Source organism: Zeus faber (assembly GCF_960531495.2).
Source record: "Zeus faber genome assembly, chromosome: 3".
NCBI lineage: Eukaryota > Metazoa > Chordata > Actinopteri > Zeiformes > Zeidae > Zeus > Zeus faber.
Genome location: NC_137190.1, coordinates 8,677,297 through 8,694,991, shown reverse-complemented (window position 1 = coordinate 8,694,991; position 17,695 = coordinate 8,677,297). Strand labels below are relative to the sequence as shown.

The 17,695-nt window shown below is 47.4% G+C and overlaps 1 protein-coding gene across 1 annotated transcript in view; it reads left to right on the top strand.

Annotated features, from left to right (window-relative positions):
• The window catches only part of LOC307228343 (transcription initiation factor TFIID subunit 4), a gene marked incomplete at both ends in the record, with an annotated part of 97,419 nt that overhangs the window by 48,952 nt on the left and 30,772 nt on the right, over positions 1-17,695 (top strand). The gene's annotated exons all lie outside the window — the stretch shown is intronic.

Genomic DNA, 17,695 nt, shown 5'->3' with positions numbered 1-17,695 from the left:
CTCTCCAAAAGAGGAAAATAACTTCACGAGGTGTGTTTGGGTTGCTCATAAGGATCAAGAGGATTATTCAGCGCCAGCGCGCGGTGACACAGAATAGACGAGGGAATAAAAAAACGCACGCTTGCACACCTGTTGTTGTTGTTGTTGTTGTTGTTGTTGTTGTTGTTGTCGTAATTGTCTAAAAACTTTAGCGGCTGAGAAATTGTCAACTTCCTTGGTCTGTACTTGTAAATCTTTATGCGGTGAGGGAGGATTTTTGCCGTGCCTTCCCGCTCCTGCAGCAGCAGAGAGTCACACATGGCTCCTCACCAGTAAATAAAACACCATATTCCAGCAGCACTCTGACCTTTCACTGGAAAGTACAAATACACCCACACGAAACGACTCTGGTTAAAGGGAAAGTACCACATTGCTACCTGAGTAAAAGTACGCAAGCACTTAAAGCAGTGAAAGTAATATGTCCAGTCATATCCAGTGCCCTAATATATCAGAGACTATAACACGCCATGAAGTGTTGCTGTACCTTTCTTTTCTGCGGATATTAGCCGATAATTTCCTGGTTCCAATTGATCCCAAATAATAGCATAGGCAGTGTCATAGTCATTTACAAGTTTATATATAAATACAAATCCTGTTTTTTTACACTGAAATAATGTGACTGTTAGAAATATAGTAGAGTAAAAAGTACAGATATTTGCTTCGAAATGTATTAGAGTAAACGTTGAAAGTCACTCGAACTGAATATAGAGATAGATACAGATACTTACAGTACAGCCCAGTAAGTATTTATACTTTGGTACTTTCCACCACTGCTGCTGAGCTGCTCTGTCGGATCAATCTGGGGCATAAAAATGCCACGATCGAGGTCAGCTTCCGCAGCAAATACGCGGTATTTAGGTTTCCTGAAAAACCTCTCCGCCAAACCGGGGTTCGAAACCAAACGGGGGGCGAGGCGGGGGCTACGTTTCGGTCGCCCGCCAACGCCTGGGACCCCCCTCCTTTTTTTTTTTTTTGCCTTTTCCACCGACAAACTTGTTTTTACATTTCTCTCTTTAGCGCCCAGATCTTTCCCAGCGAGGGCGGTTCAAACCCCTCAGACTGGATCTCACCCTACCCAGAAGTCCCGCGTATGCAAATGAAGCGGTGTAATAGGCAGCGCGATAGGTTTGCCCCTCGGGGAGGGGGGGAAAAGGTGGGGGTGGAGGGGCGGGGGGGGGCTCTGATCAAAGTGGATCTCCTCCCTGTTAAGTGGCAGTTCGTGCGTCATCTCAATGCGGTCAGATTAGCTCCCCGCGAACACACACACACACACACACTAACACACACACACACAGATCTTCAGTCGCAATTGGAATTTCAAAAAGGTGTGTGTGTGTGTGTGTGTGTGTGTGTGTGTGTGTGTGTGTGTGTGTGTGTGTGTGTGTGTGTGTGTGTGTGTGTGTGCGTGTGTGTGCGTGTGTGTGGATGAGGGTATGTGTGTGTGTGTGTAGGGAATTGTTACTTTATGTAATGTTCTCTCCCGTTGGTGAGTGAGAGATGATGAAGTCCCCCCCATACCCCTCAACACCCCCTCCCCCCTGTTTCCACCACCTCTTTTCCTTTTCTGCTTAATGGCCGTCGTTCCTCAGCCCCCGTGCCGCTCCCGTTTTCATCACCTGACTGGCTCAAGGGGACAGAGCTGGCTGTTTGTGTCACTGCAGAGTCTGTCGGAAGCTCACACATCTGCGCAAATTTCATCAGGATAATGAGCCTGAGCTCCTCTTCCAGGCGACGAGCGGCGTAGCCAGCCCCTCTCTGCGGGCGCGGGCGCACACGCACACACACACTGACACGTTAACTCACCCACACGTGTGTGCGTCAGTGCCACCCTCCACCACACCACCACTACTACCGCTATCTAAAAGAAAAAACCGACCCGCCATTTATAAAGATGAAATGACAGCGTGTTACATACTTTAACAGAAGCACCAGTGCTTAAATGGAGCTGGCCAATGAGTTGTGTGTGGAAGGCCTGTCTGTGGCTGCGGCAGCCGTCGCCGCCGTGCGGGAGGCGGCGAGCCAACTGTATTTTTTAAGCGACCCGCCGGTGATGAATAAGACCCAGCCAGATTTTGACTATGTCTGTTCACATTACGGCGGGACCGAGTTCCGCTGGTACCGGCTGCGGCTGAGTCCCGCGTCTGTTTCAGGTCGTGGGACGATAATCGAAAATTGATGGAACTGTCATGCACTTAGGTTGCAAACTGTACGGACATTTAGCCAAACATGCATCCTTCAAATAACACACGCCAAGCGAGGTGGGATGACGTCTCGGTGCTAAAATATCCACTTCTAATTCAGTTGCTCTTATTATTAGATTGCGCGTCACAGAGCTCGAATGAAACCACTGGGATCTGCTGCTCCTGGTGCTGCTGCATTGGAAGTGACACGGTTTACGTGTTTAAATGATGATGAGGAGGAGGAGGAGGAGGAGGAGGAGGAGGAGGAGGAGGAGGATGAGGATGACTCCGGTACTTCTGCCGCAGCAGCTCTCACCAACGCAACTGAAAGGTCTGCCGAAAAGAACGAGAATTGGTCTCGCTACCAGCGACACGTTCCACCCCGGAGGACGGGGGTGAAAAATCTTTCATCAACACGTGCTGATATTGTCTCAGTCTGTGTTGGAATTCATTTATTTAAATTGATTCAAAAGAGAGTCAAAAACAGAGCAGTCATGTCTTGTCACAGGAAGGATGAATTTCGCATAGCTTCCAAGACATGTATTGTGCTTATATTATATTTTCATTATATGCCATCGAATAGAGAACTCTAGCACATTATGATAAATTTAATTTTCTTTTAAATTCAACTTCAAGTCTACCATCCTCTTGATATTCAGCTGAACCTTTTGTTCCTAAATTGAGAGGTCATGTGTAGAGGGAGAAGCTGTGCTGTGAATCCTACACTTTAAACACGTTTTTTCATGTCCATCACGTTTTATTTCCATAATTAATTCAAACATTGAGCTGACTTTTAGTTTATTTCTGACACAAACACCATCAGGTATACAGAACGAGAACCCGGTTGGTGTTTCAAAATTTTATTTTATTCTATTTTTTTACTCTACATGGACAGAAAAGATCCATTTATCATTCATCACCACACAGCAGAGGTCGGGAGACTCACCATGAGAGTGGATCAGCTTTCCACTCCATCATGTAGTCGCTCACTACGTGCCTCCGCTCCGTGGACCTGCTATTGCTAAAGCAAGTGTTGGGTTACATCACCGTATTGTCAGGTGGGCGAGCAATTTTTCTCGGATTAGCAACTCCGGACACAACGCTCTTCTCTGAGCCCTTTTTCGGAGGCGCAGAAATGAAACCCAATGGATCCACTTTGGCGCTGGAAGCGGCGGAGCTAACCGTGCTGCCAGCGCCTCTTTATGCCTGTTAGGACGACACTGTGACCCCTGCTCCGCCGCCTTGCGGCCCCGCCGAACGTGTCCGTGCTCGCTGTATAAAAGGCCATGCGGCGGGCGCCAAGGCGGGGCAGCAAAGAGGGGCGCGAGTTTGATCCGATCGACACGCACGGTTTGTCGGACGGCGGCGGTGTGGCCCTGCTCGTGTTCGCCCTTTCTTTTCATTTTTTTTGGGGCTGCCTGGCAACATCTTTCAATGTGTATCATTCATTGGACCAGCAACCTTGGCCGTGTCCCTTTCATGGTGGGCGCTGGCTCGCCAGATGGTTTGCCGGCAGAGGTTTTGCAAGAGGGGAGGGAGGGAGGGAGACAGAGAGAGAGAGAGAGAGAGAGAGAGAGAGAGAGAGAGAGAGGGCGGGAGGGAGGCAGGCAGGCAGAGTGGTCTAGCGCCTGTGTTTCCTCTATTCACTACCATTTGGCCCAAAGGTCAGATGGGCTATTTCAGAAATGCCCCCAGTGAAAATCAATGGGTAAAACGAGCAGCCCAATTCCTGTTTGTTATTGTTGTTGTTGCCGGGTACGGTCGCTTTGTCTGTTTCAGCGGCGAGGAGGGGGGCCAGGCGGTGCCAAACCTTCAGAGAGAGAGGGACTGAGAGAGAGAGAGAGTGAGAATGAAAGAGTTCAGTATGGGGTCGAGACAGGGGAAGATGGAGGAGAGACAGCGATATAGTCAGGAGAGGCAGAGAGGGAGGTGAAAAGATGCGGGAGAGTGAAGAGGCAGAGCAAAGGAGGATGGACAAAGAGAGAGAGGGGGAGAAGTCGGAGGAGGGTGGAGGGAGGGAGTCACGGCCAGTATAGATACATCACGGTGTCAGACACGCAGACACACTCCGGCCATAGATTCATCATCACAACCCCGTCTGCAGGCGCAAGCGGACACGGGAAACGAGTGAACGAGGGAAGAGGGGTGAGAGGACAAGAAAAGGAAAGCAGAATCACGAGTTGAGACGAGACAAATTGACTACCTCTGCCTTGCGAAACCCCCTTCTTTCTTTAGTAATCCCCACTAGCTGCACTCCACTGTGACCACCCTGTCACCCAGTGTTTCGGAGGCCAGGTCCTGGACTATGCACAGGTCACGGAATTTCCAGTCAGGGAATTGTAAAAATTCAATTCCACACACGGAAGGCAGTGGAATCTGAGTTTTTGTTGGCATGTTTGTGGAATATCAGGGAATTTGAATTGTTCTTCTTGTTTTGTTTTTTTTGTTCTATTTAAATGTTCTATATTTTATGCTCTTCCAATTATAATCAGCATATGTATTATTTTTTATTGTTGCCATGCTTATTGCTATTTTCCTTTCTGAACAGATTTTTGTTTCCATGCTTCTCAGCTCACAGTTAATTAACAAATTCAAACTTATTTGTAGAGAAATCGCACCTGTTTATAGTAGGACATAATTTTGTCATTCTGTCATACTATAAATGTATGGGAAGCATCTGGCTAGTGTGACACAGTCAAATATAACGCCACCATTATCTGCATCATAAAAGCACAGCAATATAGTCAAAAAAGTCAATATAGGAAAATGGTCAACCATTGGTATACCAGACTGCAGATAAACCAAACGTCTGAGAAGGGACCAGAGCTATTACTCCTGGGACTGATCGACAGATCATGTAATCCAATCAAAGATTCATTCACGCCGAAAGGCAGAGGAAGTGACGACGCTGCTCTCCTGTCCCGCCCCCGCATGGCCGTATATGACCGCGGCTCACCTTCTTCTCTTCCTCTTTTCGCTGCTGAGCGCCTCGGAGGGGCACCGTACCACAGCACAGTAATAGAATTGGTCCCTTCTCAGGGAACCGTGGTTGCCTACACAACCCAGACGTCCCCCCTCGCAGGGACTGCGATCTTTTACTTATGGGACTGTACACCATCACGGGACAGTATGGTGATACTGGTGGTCCACATAGTAATAGGTATTTTCCCCCCGCAGGAATTTTTCGTAGTTCCAAGAACTTTTGGAGGAACCGTCCCTTTTTTTTCTGTCCGCACTGCAGGAACTAGGAACTTTAGTAGTTCTTCGAACGCCTTTTTTAGCTCCCACTCCAGGGCAGGGATTAACCGACACAAGAGTAACCTTCAGTGACTTAAGTACACGGTGACTTGATCCAGACGTAAGTCTATGGTCTGTCGCCGGTCCCTCGGACTGAATACAGTTTGCCTGGTCGAGTTGCACCACTCTGGGTGGGGACCAACCCACGTACACTCAGTGGTAAAAAAAAACCCAATAAAAATAATATTTTTATTATAGATTTTTAGATTGGAAATTATAGAAATTATTTATTTCATTTATTTATTTTCCGATGTTAATTAAATGACACAAAAAAATCCCTGCGCGCTGTCCCTATGCGAGCCCGTGCCTTATGAAAGTCGGCACAAACTTTTAAATTATGTCTTGTAGATCTAATATGAGTAAAGATTCAGCAACTGGATTGCTTATTTCTTGGCTCAAATTTGTTCAGAAACAGATTTTGGTGGACTGATAAGGTGAAATCGGTGAAAGTTACGGAGTAAATACAACACGGAACACGGAAGTCGTGCTGAAACCCCATTGGCTTACGTCAATTCAGAGTTCCTACTGGCAGTGGAATGCAACCAGAAAAAAAGCCGTTGAAGGTATTTAGTCCTCGGAGGACCTCCCCAGTTCATAGTTCCCCTCTGGGAGTCCCAAGAACTGTTCGGTGCGAAAACGCCTAGTAACATACCCCACCACTGGAGTGTCTGTCCCAGACATGCTAGCGCACGTGTGAGAAAGATGCTTGCGGGATACTTTCTGTAGCACCTGCAAATCTACGCACCAAATACGACATGTGGCAGCGCAGAACTAGTAACGCCTAACATGTAAAACCACACAAATGTGTATGGGCAACTCCAAGAAGCTGTCTGACATATATCCTCCACCGACAGGCCTGATGCTAGGAGCTTCTCCCTCTGAGGTACCAGGCCCGGATGCGCCACAGTTCTGGGTGTGGGTGCCAAATTGTTCTGTGCACCTGTGTGAATAGGTCTCGTTGGAGGGGAAGCTCCAACAAGAGACTCATACTCATGTCGCACAGATCAGCAAGCCACGGGCGGATGGGCCAATTGGGAGCCACTGGCCGCAGTGACAGACTATGCTCCCGCACTTTTTCCAGCAACTGCTGGTTAAGTGCTACAGGGGGAAAAGTGTAGAGCGACGCCTCTGATCACGGGTGGGCCAGTGCATCTACACCCAATGGGAGCTGGTCCCCCTACAGGAAGCAAGAACCATAATGGCCACTGTGTCGTCTCTCGTGACGCAAACAGTTCCACCACCGCCCGGCCAAATTGTCTCTGCCACCTCTCTGCCACCACCCAGGGGTGAAGGCGCCAGTCTGCTGCCTGGGGGTTCCCCCTGGACAATAGGTCTGCTCCGTGGTTGAGTCTGCCAGGGCTGTGGACCGCCCGGAGGGAGAGGAGGTTCTACTCTGCATACAGCAGTAAACGGTTTGCCATGTGGTACAGGGACTGGACCCCGCCCTGGTGATTGATGTATGCTATCTCTAACATGTTGTCTGACCTCACCAGAACATGTCGGCCTTTGAGGGCTGGTAGGAAGTGTGTAAGAGCCAATAACACTGTGTGCGGCTCTAACACGTTTATGTGACGCTTCGCCTGCGTCACCGTCCAACGTCGCACCATTGTAGACGGCTTCCCACTCCATGGTGGAAGCATCCGTGGTGATGGTGGAGCGCTATGATACACTCACACGGATCCCGCACAAAGAAACTGTGTTTCTCCACGCTGGTAACGCCCTCCTGCACTGTGATGACACTGTTAATTTGCGGTGTCTGTCCTTTACTGGGTGAAAGTGTCTGGATGCTGACAACCTCTGGAATGCCCTGGCCCGCAACATGCCGAGGGGCAGCGCTGCGGCTGCTGATGCCATCATGCCCAGCAGTATCTGGCACAAAAATTATGTCACAAACAATCTGGGTCCGAACTATGATCAGCATGACTTGATGGCCTGAGCTCTGGCTGAAGAGAGATGGGCCGTCATTGAAACTGAGTCCAGTTCCATGCCTAAAAAAGGGGGTGCGCTGGCTCGGGCTTAATATACTTTTCTCCTTGTTGATAGCGAAGCCCATATTCATCAGGTGGGAAAGGGTTAAACTGGCCACCTGACTGACTCCCCTCTGGAACTGGCCATCCAAATAGTTGTACACTCTCACCCCCTGTTGACATAATGGTGTGATTATCCTCCACACATTTTGTGAACTCCCGAGGAGCTAAAGAATGCCCGAAGAAGAGTGTGAGGAACTCGTAGTCTTTTCCCTGGAAGGCAAATCGCTAATATGTTCTATAACGGGGGTGGATGGAGATGTGAAAATACGCACCCTTCAGATCTAGTTTCACAAACCAGTCGTTTGGTCGAATTAACCTTTCCAATTGAAGTGGGGTTAATTTCTGAAATGTAATTTTCATTAGATGCTTGTTTAACATTCGCAGGTCTAATATCGGGTCTTTCTTGTCTTTTTTCGTTACTACAAAGTATCTGCTGTAGTGTCCGTGTGCCTCTCTCTCTGGATGCTCCACACTGCCCCTTTTTCTAGCTGGGAGTTTATCTCCCTCACGAGAGTCTGATTGTCCGGACCTACGGACTCGACTTTTCCCCTGAAAGTTGGCGGAGGACGGGCGAATTGAATGACATAGCCCTTGGTCACAGTCCTGAGGACCCACGGGTTTGTCGTGCATGCGCGCCAAGCCGCTGTGCATTGCAGCAGGGCTGGCCTGATGCGGACTAGGTTTGGCGCGTGTCGGCTTATTCTGCAGTCCCACGGGTCTGTTATGCACGCGCTTCGAGCCTGAGTGCCCTGTGGGTGAGCCAGCGCGGCGCTCGATAGGTTGGGCATGTGCCCACTCAATCTGCGGACCCACGGGTCCGTTACGCACACGCTTCGAGTCTGGGCGCCCTGTGGCCGCGCAGGCGCGGCACTCAATGGGTCGGGCGTGTGCCCGCTCATGGCTAATTGTTGCCTTGGAGGCGATATATAAAAATTGATAAAAACTGATAAGATTTCCCCCTGGTATGGCATGACACAATGGGATACTGGGGTTTATGAGTTTTGCACATTTTATTGTTGGGTATGTGATTGGACTCAAAGGAAGCTTTGTGGTACATTTATAAACGGGGTCTGCTGCACACTTAATGTGGCTGGCATGGGAGTGGGGGGCATGTGATTCACGGTGCAAAAATTTGGGCACATATGTGGGCAAATTGTTTGTGTGTGTTCTTCCACTGTAAACGTGTGCTTTCCGGCTGTAAACACAGGGAGAACGGAACGCTTTGAAGGGGCAGGACGGCCCCCCCCCCCCCCATTTTTTTCCAGGGTTCAGGACCTACTTACAGTGGTAGCGGCCCCGTTGCTGTCCCCCGTTGCTGCCCTTGTGTCTGACCCAGGGGGCAGAACATGCTCCGAGGGTTTTGCTACCTTAGGGAATGAGCATTCCCGCTTCTGTGTCCTGGCCTCCGCCGTGCGTATACCGCTCTGCAGTTGGAAGATCCATGACTGGATGGCCTCTCTGCTTTCCTTCTCTTCTTCAAACTTGGCCATCACGAGGCTCATCGCCTCGCCGAAGCTGCCAGTGAGGTACACCAGAGAGTTCAGAAGTGGCAGCTTGTCCTGGTCCTGGAGCCTAGCCAGAGGGCCGATGTAGGGCCACGCTCACACCCATGCTACGTGCGATCTGGAGGGAGAGGTTCATTGCTTTCTGCAGCTCCACCAGCGTCTCCTCTTTACACTGTGGCCGGCTTTCACTGCTGGCCGGCTTGGCCAGCTCCACCAACAGCGTGGCCTGGTAGTGCTGAAGCAGGGCCTGTGGCACAGGCTGCCTAGGCCCCACCACCGGAGGGAAGGCCAGGTAGACCAGCTCCTCTGCCTGCCATGTGGTGGTAGAACTCAAAACCCCTCACTGGCACTCGCGCTGAGCAGGGGCTAACCCCTGCTCAGCACGAGTACCAGTGAGGGGTTAGCCCAGCCCTTCCCTTACTCTGTAGGCACCCCGTGGAGCTCCCTGTACAGCATGGATACCGTGTACAACACGGCCGCAGTGTGGAGGCCTATTCCGCCTGCTGGAACACTTCGAAAAAACTCGACAAACTCGGCCTCCAATAGCCTAGCCAAGGCCGGCAGCGAGGACATCTGACTGGAGCTCACCTGAGAGCTGGGGAAGCTCTCTCCACCATAGGACTCGTCTAGGTCTGATGACTCCATTCGGGCCCCCGAAGGATATTCCCTGCTGTGGTTCCTTCGGGATATTCACCGGGAAAGAAACCGCTGGGGGTGTGGGGTTGGGCTAGCGCCAGAAGGAGTGACAGCGCAAATGGGGCCAGCTCCTGCACTCACGCCAGCCGGGGAAGCGAGCTTGTCCTCTGGAATAGCTCCTTCAGTGGCGTCCTCGTCGAGCCAGCGCACCGGAGCGGTGGCGATCTCCCTTCTCCCGGTGTCTGCAGTCCGGGAGCGCCCTCCTGGACGCCTTGTTAGTTTGCTCCCAAACAAAATACATGAAATAAGATAAGTGAGAAAACGCTACACTGCCTCACCAAACGGTACTCAAGTCGGCGACTCACACCAACTCATACGAGTTAGGGACCTGAAAGGTGAAACAGTTCAAAAGCTGTGAATTTCGAGAATTCTTCTCACGCGAAATGAGAAGAGATGAAGGCGAGCTGCGGTAATACACCCCGGGGGCGGGACGGGAGTGCAGCGTCGTCCGTTCCTCTGCCATCCGGCATGACTGCAGAGTCTTCGATTGGATAACATGATCTGTCGATCAGTCCCATGAGTAAAGATCGCAGTCTCTGCGATTGGGAACCGCAACACTGCCGCTACCTGCAACAGCCTTATCATATCAGCATATTTAAGAGGATATTTCAACAGATATGGCCACAGAGAGGACAAGGCCCTGCAATGTTTCTGTATTAACACATTTTATTTTGCTGTTGGAGCACTGGGAAGTTGAAAACAAAATGTAATGAAAGGGCCATGGGTAAACCAATAATGTAGGACGACTTTGTACAAGGAAGGAAAAGTGCACAAAGCATCGAATAACATCCTCTCTTTCAACATCGGTGCTGTGAGTGTAGTCTGTCAGCTGTTGATCATAGAGCTCAGGGGGGACATGAGGAATTCTTCCCCTTGGTAAAGGAAAACTGGGAAAAGTGTTATTGTGGCAAAGGCCCAATCCTGCTCCACCCAGCTGGCTGCGAGCTGCGGACCATTGATGTTCTGGGTCATGGCTTCCGAATTCAATTTGTTGAAAACCATAAATAATGTATGATAAATGTGCTATTAAAAAGCCCAATTATACATACTTCCGCAGAATAAATGCAAAGGCATGGCGGAGAGAGGAGAGTTTGCGGTTTGGTATTAAAAACAAAACATTTGAAGAATCTGAGATTTGAGATTAATGGACTTGATGGAAAATAGTCACAGTTTTATCACGCTGAACCCAAAACATCTGAGAGCACGAGCGACGGACGGAGAGTGAGGGGAGCCACTCCGAGAGCGTCCAGTCTGAAGTCACACAGAACCAGCGTGACTCGCAGCGTAACGTTCATAGAGGCGACGATTCAGGGCTGGAAGATAAAATACTGTATAGAATATCAGTAAAACCATAGTCCTCTACTGTAGGCTGCTGTACAGTGGAACAAGAGCAACATTGGGGTCGATGAGAAATAAAAAATAATAAAATTGAACTATAGTTATGGTGCCCATCAGCAAAACATTGAGCCCCAAATTGCTGCAGTGGAGCTTCTTAATGGCCAACAGAACCCACTGGACTCAAGTGGATCAATTAAAAAAAAAAAAATCTTTCATTTGATTAAACCTCTATATTTTTGGGGTTTTCTGACCTTAAAATGTGCGTCTTGGTCTCTCAATTTCAAGTTAAGAACACCTAAGAATTATAGATTTTTACAAATTGAAACAATTTTTTATCCACTTTTTTTTTAATGAATCACTTGACTCAACTCAAACTTTCCAGGAGTTGATAGCGAGTATAACCTTCCACATTCATGAAGCCTGTAGCAGAACAATCTCCTCTCGTCTTCTCTCCTCTCCTCTCCCCTCCTCTCCTCCCCTGTCCTCTTCTCTCCTCTTCCCTCATCTCCTCTCCTCTCCTCTTCCCTCTTCTCTTCCCCTCTCCCCTCATCTCCTCTCCTCTCCTCTCCCCTCATCTCCTCTCCCCTCATCTCCTCTCCTTTTCTCTCTTCTCTTCTCCTCTCATCTCCTTTTCTCTCATCTCTCCTCATCCACCCCATCATCTCCTTTCCTCCTCTCTTCTCCTCCCACTTTCCTATCATATCGTTCCCCTCCCTCCTTCAATCCCTTTCCATTCTCTCCTCTCCTCTTCCATTTTTCCAGTCCCATGTCCTTGCAGCAATGCTCCACTTTTCACTCAGAGTAATTCCAGAAGAATTGTGTAAAGCGCGGAGCTCTCCAATGGGAATCTCACAGCTTTTTGTTAGAATAATTTTCCTCAAATATTTTTTCTCCTCGGGCGATAAGAGGGAATTTTTTTTTTAGTATTTTTGCCTACGTTTACGCATCGGCATTGCTCACAATGTCTTGAACCCTTCACAAATAAATTCTGCGCCGGCTCAACTTTGAACCACGTGTGGCTCCTATTAAAGACGGCTGAGTAAACATACATATACATGTCCATATACACTACCATGGTCAAATTTAGCATATTTCCTCTTATCGCATGTATACATATATTATATATATATATATTATAAAGAATTGCACTCATTAAGTGTAGTGCAAGATATTTTAATCTTAGCCCTTCACTCAGCCAGTGTGCAGCGGGCCTAAATGCACATGCATGTTTCCTGATTCCCCGGCATCCTCCACAGGTGACCGGGTCACACCGAGACCGGAGTCTGCCCACGCCGAACGCCCGGTCGGCCGCTGCCTGGCGCTCCTCCACAGCGGAGAGGCTCTCGTGTGTCAGAGGACAATGAAGCAGCCCGTTAGCTTTTTATTAGCCCAGTTATAGCCGGGAGTTCAGAGGCTCCCGTGCCCCAGCCCTCTGCAAACTGTTCGTCTCAAAGAGCTGCTCGCTCCTATTAGACCGGCCCGGGGGCAAAAGCCCGGCAGTGAAAAAGCCTCTCCAGGCCTCGCCTCTTTCGGCTGTGGCTTTCAAAGGGAGCTCCTGCTGCTCCGTGGGTCCCGGCGTATGGTGGATATATTTATATATATATATATATATATTTTTTTTTTTTATCCCTTTAGCTCCTGTCTCTTCGAGCTCACAGATACACACTTTCTGTGAATAGATCCGTGCTTTTTCACGGTCAGCTCACACGCGCACTGTTGAGAAGAGAACAGTGTTGTTCAGTTTCTGTTTGCATGGATCATGTTTTTTATTTATTCATTTATTTATTTATTTTTAATTAAATCTTGTTTGCCGAAATCAATGTCGAGGGACAGGTTATTGTTTCTGAAAAGAATTTCAGTTGGCATAAACTCACTTCACTTACGACGTCTGAAAGATGATCATTTCCCACTAATTCAGTTATCACACACGGAAGATCCATGGTGCCGCTTTTCAGCATGCAGAGGCCACTAAATGGCACACGGAAGACCTATTTTTATTTGTTGCTTTGTTGTCGGTGTATTTTCAACTTCTCTCGCTCCCTCTCTCTTTTTCCCCCTTCTCCTCAAGACATTACATCACAAAAAAAAAAAAAAAAAAAAGAACCAGGCTTTTAAAAAATACCTTTGGTGTTCCTGTGTGTTTTCGAACATTACAAAGCGCCGTAATGAGAAGGAAAACAACAAAAAAAGGGAGATTTTTATTATTTTTTTTGCCTCAGAGGGAGATAGCGGCTCGTCTCCTCGCCGAACGAGCCTGTAGGATCACTTTTTCTCTTTGTGCGCCGGTGCACTTCTTGGGACTTCTTGCGACAGGGGAATTGGGTACGCAGAGCTACGCTAGTGGCGAGGTGCCAGCCTCCTGTGCCTGGGATGAGAGCGGGAAGGAGAGAGGCGGAGAGGGAGGACACATTTCAATTAGGCGGCAAAACACCACACGGTGCGAGGGGAGAGCTAAGTATTAGAGCCCTGACGGGTCAGCTGACTCCGTCCTCCCTCCGTCGGACCCCTTCCACCAACCGCACCTCGAAGAAATGTCGTCCCGCTCCCCTTGCGCCGCCTCTCCTCCCCTGTTTTCTTTGATTCTTTTATTCAAATTGTCATCCGTGTGGATTGATGTGGGGAGGGCGGTAAGCGGGGGTCTTTGTGAGGTGATGCAAAGTGTGCCAGCTCAACCCGCGTGTTTCCATTAGATTGTCATGTTGGCTAATTAGAGAGCGGCAGCATGATTCACCTTGTTAATTAGGAGGACTTGCACACCATGTGCCTTGGGGCAGCGTGGGGAAGAGGAGCCCAGCCTCAGAGCCTGCGAGTCACCCGCTGCCTATGAAGATTCCCCCTCTCATCTACCTTCCCTCCACTCTCCTTTGTGTTTTTTTTTTTTTTTTTTTTTTTTTTTTTTTGATTCGGAGATGAATAAATCATTGACATCGTCCTCTCTCTCCGAGTGTGAATATCTGAGTTCACATCTTTTCCTGGATGCAAATTAGATGTGATCAATAGCGGGTGACGAGCGGCGAATATAACCATTAAAAGAAAAGAGGGAAGACGGAGAGACAGAGACAGAGAGCGGGAAGAGTGGGAGAGAGAAGACTGCTAGACGAAGCACACCAGCGTGGAGGGAGACAAAGCGGGAGAACATTTAAAGTTGGGAATTTTTCCCTTAGATAAGCGGTATTTTTAATGATCATCGCTTTCCTCACCGTCGCTCCGATGTAATACCTTTCGAATCTGCTTAACACTGATTTCTGGCTCTTTCGTTAAAAGCTATTCTTTGTGCAAAAAAAATTCAGTCTGCAAATGTTATTATATAGAAGAATAATGCAAGTTCTGTCACCAGGGCTCCCGGTGCTTCACTTTATCCACAACCGCTGTGCTTTTCTGCTAATAAGTTGCAAATAACCCTAACCCCTATCACCTAACCCTAGTAACAATTATTAACCCCTATTTCCATCATGCACACTCTAGCTCACTGTTGTAAATACAAAATATTGTAAATTTTAAGTACCATTTTTGTTCTCAAACTTTGCTTTACTGTTGCTTTAATTAATTAATTTATTCTTTTGTACTGTACGTTCTAGAAATTGAAAATTGACACTGAGAGAAGACTGGACACACAGGATCGTTTTTTGAATTGATCTCTATCTCCTCTGACAAGGATACATGAATGAAGAAAAAGAGATGTCCTTCATAATAATTGCAAAACCAGAGTAATAGAATTAGTTAAAATCTCTCTCAAAATATGTCTTCATCACCAGTTTAACTAACTATTTTCCGTTATTTAACTTTTACTCAAATATTAAATCTGTTCATAAAAAAAAAACAAAAAACACAAGATGCAGGCATGTGACATCACATCCTATACATGTGAACACAGGACACAGTGAAACACACATTTTCGAAATCCATTATGAAGCCCATGCAAGTCTCCATCCAGGCACAAATGGATGGTGGGCGTGTACGGCGGCACAGTGCATTGCACTGCTGCCTCACAGCAAGAAGGTCCCGGGTTCAATTCTCCCGATCAGGGGCCTTTCTGTGTGGAGTTTGCACGTTCTCCCCGTGGTCACATGGGCTTTCCTCCGTGTAACATCGGTAAGGACCCTCTCCAAAAACATGCAAAAAATCATTGTCGTCTGACCAGCGATGGACATGGGAAATTGGTCTCTGGGGCGTCGCTGTTTGCTGCTCACTGCTCCTGGCTGCCCTCCAGAGGAAGGACAAGCCGTGATGGGTCAGAAGCAGAGAACAGGTTTCACCGGCCACCATTTGAAGAAGCGTGTGTGTGTGTGTGTGTGTGTTGGCCACCATCGCCGCATGAGTGCATGTGTTGTGGTGTGTGTGCTGTGTGACAAATAAAGAATGTTCTTTTTTTTTTCTCTTATAAATCTAGTTTCCGGTCCTATACCGCATCCATCTCTGCCCCACAACACAGCACACAGATGCTAACCTAACATCAGCCATGTGGAGGTGTCATTTGGATCCAGTCCATGAATTATTGTGAGCTATTAGTGGGATGTCAAGACACATGAATAAGTTGGAAGGTAATCTGCACATTAGCAAGACCTGAAATCCCACATGAAATACACCAAAATCAGCAAAGATTTTAATCGGACAGTGTTTACAAAATGGTATTAAAGGAACATGTAAAGGTCTATCCCACATCAGATGCTGTCCTTCTTTAAATCTTTACCTCAAATCATGATTCTAACCACCTACCACACCAGCGTCATTGCCAAAGCCAACATCAAATAAGTTGCAGTGAGATTCATCGTTTCAAACACACATTTTAAACTTTTCTTTGTATCATCTGTTATCTATTGTCCAGTTGTATGTTTCTCAGCAGGTGGTACATGTCACTTTCCACTGAGGCCCCACACATGCTCTAAATGCATGCAATCTAAGTATTGCATGGTGTGTTGTCATCCTCTGAAAGCGACATTTGTTACGTCTATATGTTGCCCGGCTTCCTGCGGTGCCCTGTCCGACCGAGGCTGGCTGGAAGAGGTTTTTGTTTTCTATTTTTTTTTAAAAGAGGCAGACCACCGCAGCCCCCTCGGTCTGCCTCTACGCTGTGGTCTTTGCAGAGAGCCCCTCAGCTTCCTGCACAGCCCCAGAGCCGCCTGTGACGTCAAGCAGAGCGCGTTCTGCTTCACCAAGGACATCTGTCTGTGAGCGTCTGGGGGGCTGCGAGCGGGCCCCGGGGCCTGGCTGACGAGGGGGCGGTGCGGGGTGGGGGGAGGGCCTTTGTTAAAAAGAGCAGAGATTGAGATCGTCAGGTCGGCCATCATGCCTTCTGGAACTTATCCTCTCCTTGCCCCTGAGTTTAACAGACTGCTCGGAGCTCCTTGCTGTATCTCTGACATCTTTGCATCATGTGAGAACACACTGTTCCTGTTGGAAAGAGGCAGAAGTGTTGTTTCGTTTGTGGGTCTGGGCGCTTAAAGATCATTTTTGGTTTATTTTCATATCAGCGGAGTGATTGATGTTGGAAATAATTGGCTGAATTGTTAACGAAATGGTCAACAGAATATATAATAGAATATACATCTGTTTAATAGGTTAGAAATATTTGTTAATGTATTTTTTATGTTCACATTTCAGCTGAATATGAAGAGTGTAAGTAGGACAGACAGGGATCACAGACACTTCAACCATTACAGTACCTTTTGGTTGGCTGGTGATTTTCATTATTAGAGATATAGTCTTTAAGTTTCTATATTCAGAGACAACAGTGCCATTGAGATATGGCATGAAAATAGATTTAATCCATTTGTCTGTAATTAGTTATATATATATATATATATATATATATATACACATATATATATAATTTTCCTCTCTACGTTTAACCATTTTTAGTTGTTTGAGGCTGCATTATGTCCAGAATACACAAAATCCCAGCACAATGCTACTTTCATTTTTTGTCTTCAAAAAATCAAATGGCAACATGAGCGAATAATGATTTGCGCATGTCCAGACCTGCCAGTTCATATGTCCTGGTCAGATGATTAGTGACAAGAGGCTTTACAGTGGCCTGTTCCGACAGTGGAGTTGTTGTACCTTGCAGCTGCTTAGAACATCGTACATCACCTGCTGGTAAAATGTTTTGACATCATTTATTTTTCAACAGACTCAAGACACTATATTATGGGAATATGTAGATTAGTACTTTATTATTTTTTTTTTTACTATACTGGTCATAGGTTTTAATGTTGCTTATGTGTCTACTGCAGACATGAACTGAAGTTAAAAAAATATTGGTACTGTATAGTGTAAAACACAAGGCATAATTGTCCTCAAAATGATCTTCTGAAAGCAATCTGGATTGTTTGAAATGCTTAGTTGATATTCACACCATGCCCTCCTTCCATCAGAGCTATGGCCATTTCCGATCCTATTGGTGATTGTGGACATGTTCTACCTCTGCTGACCTTTGCTAATAATTTGACTTTACAAGTCCCAATTTTCTGCTTTAAAAGGGCATTCTGGCACACTGGAAGCTCTGCTGTTTGTGCGGTTGGGGAGTATGAGATATTTGTTCTGTAACATTGATCGGACCTGGCAAATTTATGGATGTTGCCAAATGGTTATATTTCCCGGTCCAGGATGG